Raw genomic sequence first — 6,976 nt, 5'->3', positions numbered from 1 at the left:
AGTCAAAAGCCTTTGCATAGTCAATGAAGCACAAATAGATATTCTTCTGGTATTCTCTGCTTTCTGCCAAGATCTATCTAGCATTAGCTATAATATCCCTAGTACCACCACCTCTTCTAAATCCAGCCTGCACATCTGACAGTTCTCTACTGACATATTGTTCCAAACGTTTTTGGATAATTTTCAACAGAATTTTGCTTGCTTATGATATCAATGATATTGTTCATTAATTTGCACGCTCTGTTGGGTCACCTTTCTTTGGAATGGGAACAAATACAGATCTCTTCCAGTCAGTTGGCCAGCTGGCTGTCCTCCAGATTTCCTAGCAAATTTTACTGAATATATTACTTAAAATTGTATTATCATCAAAATGTGGACTTAACAAATAAACATTTAATTACTGTTATTGTTGTGTGCCATCGGAACTGAACGCAAACATAGCCGACTTTCCAGGAGATTTTCAGAGGCTGTAATTGCACAAAAGGAGATTGTCCATCTTTCTTTGTAGAGCAACTTATGGATCCAAACTGAATGCTTTCAAGTTGGCAACACAACTGCTTAATAATAGGCCACCAGAGCTCCCTTCTTAATTGTTACAGTCATTAACATAGTTAATACATACATAAGTACATTTTCATAATTTTATGTCCTATTAAACTTGTTAAATGTTTTTCTTGAGCTGTTTCTAACAATGACTCTGAACAAAGTCTAGACTAGCTCATTGTGAGAATATTAATTTGAGCAATATGTTGTTTGCTAATATGAAAATATTTCAGAATAGAACTTCCTCCAAATACTTAAAAACAACATATTTTATATGTTGTAATTACTTTCCTGAATGCATATCAGATACTTTATAAATATTTGTCTCAAAAACTTCTTTGGTAATTTAATATTGCAAAACATCTAGTTCTTTCTTTTCTTATTTCTTCTCTGACTACTTTAGAGATCACTCAAATGTTCCTTTCTAGAAAGCTGATATAATTTTTTTTTTACTTTGCTAAATAAGGTGTAAAGAACAAACAAGATTTTTCTCCCAGAAGCGATTCTATTCTTGATTTCCAATATCAGCTTCCTGAGTCGTCCCAAACCTGAAGATACTGTGACACTTGTCCAGTTTTGACTATGATAAGCAAAGTTCCCAAATTGACTGTGTTTCCATATTTGTCAAATTATTAACCTCTTAAGGAAACAAACTTCTCTGGTAATAAGGAAGAAAATATCCTTATGACATGTCATTCTATTTATTTGATAAATCTTTAACTTTTGTTTACAAATATTCATGTTGGCTCAAATTGCATAATTCAGTGTCAAATTAGTGAAAAAAAAATACTACATTTTGGCATACTAAAGAACAGTTGGAACATATTTAAGGGAATGACTTAATTATAAGTTCAGCTATTTTTATTTGTGTGCATTATTCAGTCAGAAACAAAGCATAGCTTACCCTCCTGTGGGTTTTCAATAGGAGGAGATTGTGAATTCTTCTCCCATAGAGCAGCTGGTGGGATCAAACTGTATGACTTCAGGATTGAAGTGCAGATTCTTAGCACTAGGACACCAGTGTTCCCTACTAAATTCAGTTATTGTTATTGTTGTTGTTGTTGTTATGTGCCATCGAGTCGCTTTCGACTCATAGCGACCCTATGTACAACAGCCCTAAACTCCGCTCTGTCCTGTGCCAATCGCACTGTCAGTGTTTATTTTAGAGATACCTGCTTATCTTATTTTTCTGCAAATTGAGTATCTAGTACAAATGTCTAATTCCTAATATATTTTATATTATTATACCTATCATATGACTCTTTAGGTGATACAAACAGGTAAGCACTCAGTTGATAAAAAGGTTGACTATTTAACTTCCATAGCTGTACTCTCATGGCCTAGGCAGAGAAAGGAGTTGTGTAGAGCCATTTCAATGTCAAGTGGTTTGAATAGACCAGATATACCACTGGGGAAGGATAAGCAATTCTCTCCCAAGTCTCTCTGAAAACCTGGTGGAGATCCAACTTTGAGTTGACCGCAACTTGGCAGAGTATAACAACCTGAGAAGACGAGAAAGAAAAATATAGTTTTGGCAGAAATAGGATTACTAGGAATAGGAATATAGTCAATGGCAACTAGTCATAGCATTCAACTTCTCTGAATATGGTGGAACAGACCATCAATTATGCATGTGCAAGTTCAAAGTGAAGCTGAAGGAACTAAACACAAATGCATAAGATTCAAAATACTACCGTAAGTCTATTCCATCTGAGTTAAAAAATCATCTCAAGAACATGTTTGAGCCATTGAACATTTAAGATCAAAAACCAGATGAATTGTGAATGTTATCAAAGATATAATTCATAAAGAGAGAAAAGATCATTGCAACAACTGAGAAGGAAAAGACCAAAATGGATGTCAGAAGAGACAATTAAAATTGCTGCAGAGTGGATTATATTTGGGGTGGGGGTGGGGTTGGGGGGTGTGCAGCGGGGGGGATTTTGCTTTTCAAGAAGAGGAGTGAACAGGAGGTGGGCGGGGAGAGAAGTGCAACAATGAATGAATGAATGGAATTCTGAAATCTCTGTAGATGTTCATTGAAATAAAAAAAAATTAAAAAAGGAAGTTAACAGTAGTACCAATCTCATGGGGTTATTAAAAAAAAATTGCACTGAATCATCAAAACCGCCTAACAATGGCAAGAGATGGTGAAATAAAAGAGAGGAGGATATTTCAAAGGGTACCTCAAGGAGAAAAAGCATAGTATTATACTAGAATGTGTAAAAAGCTAGAGTTAGAGAATAAGAAGGAAGAACTCATTTGGCGTTTCTCAAACTGAAAGAAATGAAAAAACAAACTGAAGTCTCAGGCTTCAATACTGAGTAACACTACGGAAAAATATTGAACAATCCAAAAAGCACAGAAAGAAGACAAAGGGAATATGTAGAATCATTTATAAAAAGTAATTGATCAACACTGAAATATTTCAAGAAGTAATGTATGATTATGAGACAATGGTGATGAAGGAAGAAGTTCAAGCTTCATTGAAAGTTCTGGAAAAAAAATAAAGCACAGGAATTTATAGAACACCAGTTGTCATGTCTCAAGTAATAGATGCAGCCCAGAAATACTCACCAATCTGTGCAAAAATATATGAAAGGTTTGGCCAATTGACTGGGAGATTGATATTTGTTCCCATTCACAAAAAGGTGATACAATAGAGTGTGGAAATTATAAAATAATATCATTAATTTCACATGAATTAAAATATTGTCAAAGATCATCCAAAAATGGCTAATACAGCTTCTTGAAAAAAAAAATCAAGGTAAATCGACTTTTAGAAGAGACCATGGAACCATGGGTATTATTGCTCTTGTCAGATCTTGGCTGAAATCAGAGACTATCAGAAAAATGTTTACTTGTCTTTATTGAAAATGAACAGGCATATGACTGTGTGGATCATAACATACTATAACTAACTTTGAGAAGAACTGGAATTCCAGAGCACTAAATTATCCTTATATGAAATCTATATCTAGACCAAGAAGCTGTTGTCCAGATAAAGAAATACGGTGTCATTTAAAATCAAGAAGGTGTGCATTAATGCTGTATCGTCTCTCCTTGTTATTAATTCTGTATGTTCAGCAAATCTTAAAAGAAGTTGGATTAAAAGAGTGTAGCATCAGGATTGGAGGGAGGCTTATTAATCACCTGCCCTATGTAGATGGCACAACCTTGCTTGCTAAAATGTGAGGAGGACCTGAATCGCTTGCTGAAGAGGATCAAGAACTGTAGTCTTCAGTATGGATTATATCTAAATATCAAGAATACAAAAATCTTCACCATTATGAGAATGAGAATACCATGATAGACATATAGAGAAAAGATTGAAATTGTCAACAATTTCATCTTGTATCCACAGTCAACATCCTTGGTACCAGCAGTCAGGAGATCAGGAGATGTATAGCTGTAGTTATTAAGGTATTTCTGATCACCTACTCTGCATCTTAAAGCTGGACAATGTCTAAGGATGTCACAAGAAGAATAGATGCTTTTGAGCTATGGTGTTGGAGAAGAATTCTGAACATTGCATGAACTGCCAAAAAAACAACTATAACTTGGAGAAAGTACAGCCAGAGTACTTTTTGAAAACAAATATGATAAAGCTTCACCTCATATACTTTGTGCATGTTGCTAGAAGGTTCTATTCATTGGAGAGGGATATGATACTCCTAAAGGTAAAGGTTCACCAAAAGAGAGGAAAAATCACAACCGAGAGGATTCATAGAGTGACTGTGACAATGGGCTCTAGTGTATTAAGAAGTGTAAGGATGGCACAGGTTTGAGATCTGTGATTCATAGGGTCCCTATGGGTCATACTTGATGACACCTTATGACAATAACAACATAACAGCATTAAGGAAATACTTATACGGGTGACTACTTAATTTAGCTGGACTATATCTAAAAAAGTTAATAATGCCCTCCACAGACACAGATGGGATAGTCAGATGGTTTATTCATAACAGAAGAGTAAAAGAAAGTATAGAATACATCACAAATTGTAAAAAACTGAGAGGGAACTTCATTGGACAAAACCCAGGGATCTTGGCTGGAGTTCCAGGGTATGTCTAAACACCATTTAAAAGTCAAAGATGGAGGAAGCAAGATGTGGTGGCCCCATGAAGCTTAGCATCTTGCAGTCATTGAAGTCCTTTAAGTATTGCATTCAAAGATGGCTTAAGAACAAATGGCTTATACATCTGAGAGCTGTACAATGAATAAAGAAACAGAAGAAGAATCATTGCATTTGAGTTGTGGTATTGCAGAGTAATGAATACCCTATGGACTGCCAAAAGAATAAGAATAAATATGTGTTGGAGAAAGTGCAACTAGAATGTTCTTTGGAAGTAAAGTTGATGACACTACGTTTTCTTATTTTGGACTTGTTAGGAAAAGAAATCCCTCAGGAAAGGATATCATGCTTAGAAAGGTCAGTGAAAGAAAGGAAGACCCTAATTTAGATGTATTGTTGCAGTGTCTATAACAATGTACTCAAATGTTAGGGACGATGATGATGTCACATAATAGAACACAGTTCAGATCCATTGTTCATGGGGTTGCTATGAGCTGTACTCTACTTGATGGGACTCAGCAATCAACAAAATGGTATGAAAAAAGGCTCTCATGATGTCTGTAGAGAGTTGCACAACTAACCAAATATTCTATCCTTTCTGGCATTTCTAATCTATTAGAGATTCTCTTGTGGGTTTTTTGGTTTGATTTGGTTTTTGTGTGTATGTGTGTGTTTCAGTTCTCTCACATTTAGCAATGCAGAGCAAGTTATTACTTTTTTTATTTTCTAATTCCAGTTTTTGCACATTGCATTATAATATACTTTGCTTTGTCCTCTTGAGCTGCCTTTTGAAATCTATTCGGCTCTTTTACTTAGGTATACTTTTGCTTTGTTTTGGCTTCTTGACACTCCAGTGCAATTTTTAGAGTATCTTCTGACATCCGTTTCATATTTTCCCCTTTCTTCTCTGTTTTTGTAATGACCTTTTGCTCTTTTCATGGCTAATATACTTGATATCATCCCACAATTCATCTGCTCTTCAATCACTGGTGTTCAAGGTCTCAAACTATTAGTAAGATGATTTTGAAATTAAGATGGAATAAATTCAAGATCATATCTTGGCTCCTGTAGACTTATTTTAATATTTTTTCCTGCCTAAATTTGAACTTGCATATGAGTAAATTGATTATTTGACCCATAGTGTGACCCTGGCCTAGCTTTGACTGCCAATATTGAGCTTCTACAATGATTTCTTCCACAAATGTAGTCAATCTGATTCCTATGTAGCCAATCAAGTAAGATTAATATATAAAGTAATCCTTTGCGACTTTTAAAAAAGGCATTTGCAATGAATAAATCATAGTAAAGACAAAATCAGATTATTTTATTTCCAGACTCATTTCTATCACTCAAGCCCACATATGTCTTGGAGAGGGTGGAGCCAAAGCCTCTTCGAAGGCAAAGATAATGAAGCTTTGCCTCACATATTTTGGTCATGTTACTTGGAGGGGCTGTTTCTTGAAGAGACATGATGCTTTAGAAGGGTGAAGGATCGGTGAAGGAGACGAAGACTCTCAACCAGGTGGATTGACAAGGTGACTGTCACAATTAGCTGTAGTGTGTCAGAAAATGTGAAGATGGCACAGGATAGGACAGGATTCAGATTGGTTGTTCATAGCATCATGATGAGTAGTACTTGACTCAGTGGCACTTAACAACAACAGAGGCTCTGTAGTAGAAAGGTGGGCAATCTTCCTTCTCTCTGTTCTGTTGTTAATAGATCTCTGTGCGTTGTCATAGACTTGAAGGTGCTTCAACAACATTGAGGAAATATTCTCTAAAGTGTCATAGTGATAGAAAAAGCAAAGATGTCTTTTTAATTTATTTTTATTGTGTTTTTAACAAATGTTTTCAGAAAAATTGGATTTTTGTATTCATTCATCCATTCATTGATCACTGTTGTCCATTTTCCTCCCTACACCCCATCACCCAGCTTGCTTTTAAAAAAATCATCCATTATGCTGAGTGATATATCTCTCACAAGAGGACAAATATTATATGGTGCCACTGTTGTAGAATGAGGCTGACACTGGGGTGAGGGTAGGACTGAGAGACTGGATAAATTATGTTTACTTCATTGAAGCCGATGAGGGAGAGAATAATTTAAAATTAATATAGTTTAGGGCACTGTGATTATCGTAAGAGTCTGGAATGAGGTTTGAAGAGTGGAATATACTTGGGGTGAGGATGGTGATGTGCGGGGTTAGGGAGGGGCCTGTGTACCAATGAAGGAGTTTGTCCTTTGCTTCTCAAGGAGAGGCGCGAACAGGGGGTGGGGGTGGGGTTGGTGGGGAGAAAAATGCAACGATGAATGAATGGAATTTCAAAATCTCTGTAGATGTTCATTGAAATGAA

The sequence above is a fragment of the Elephantulus edwardii genome, unplaced genomic scaffold (genome assembly GCF_000299155.1).
Source record: "Elephantulus edwardii isolate Elephantulus edwardi_28Jun2011 unplaced genomic scaffold, EleEdw1.0 scaffold00156, whole genome shotgun sequence".
Lineage (NCBI taxonomy): Eukaryota > Metazoa > Chordata > Mammalia > Macroscelidea > Macroscelididae > Elephantulus > Elephantulus edwardii.
Note: the sequence above shows the minus strand (reverse complement) of the source record.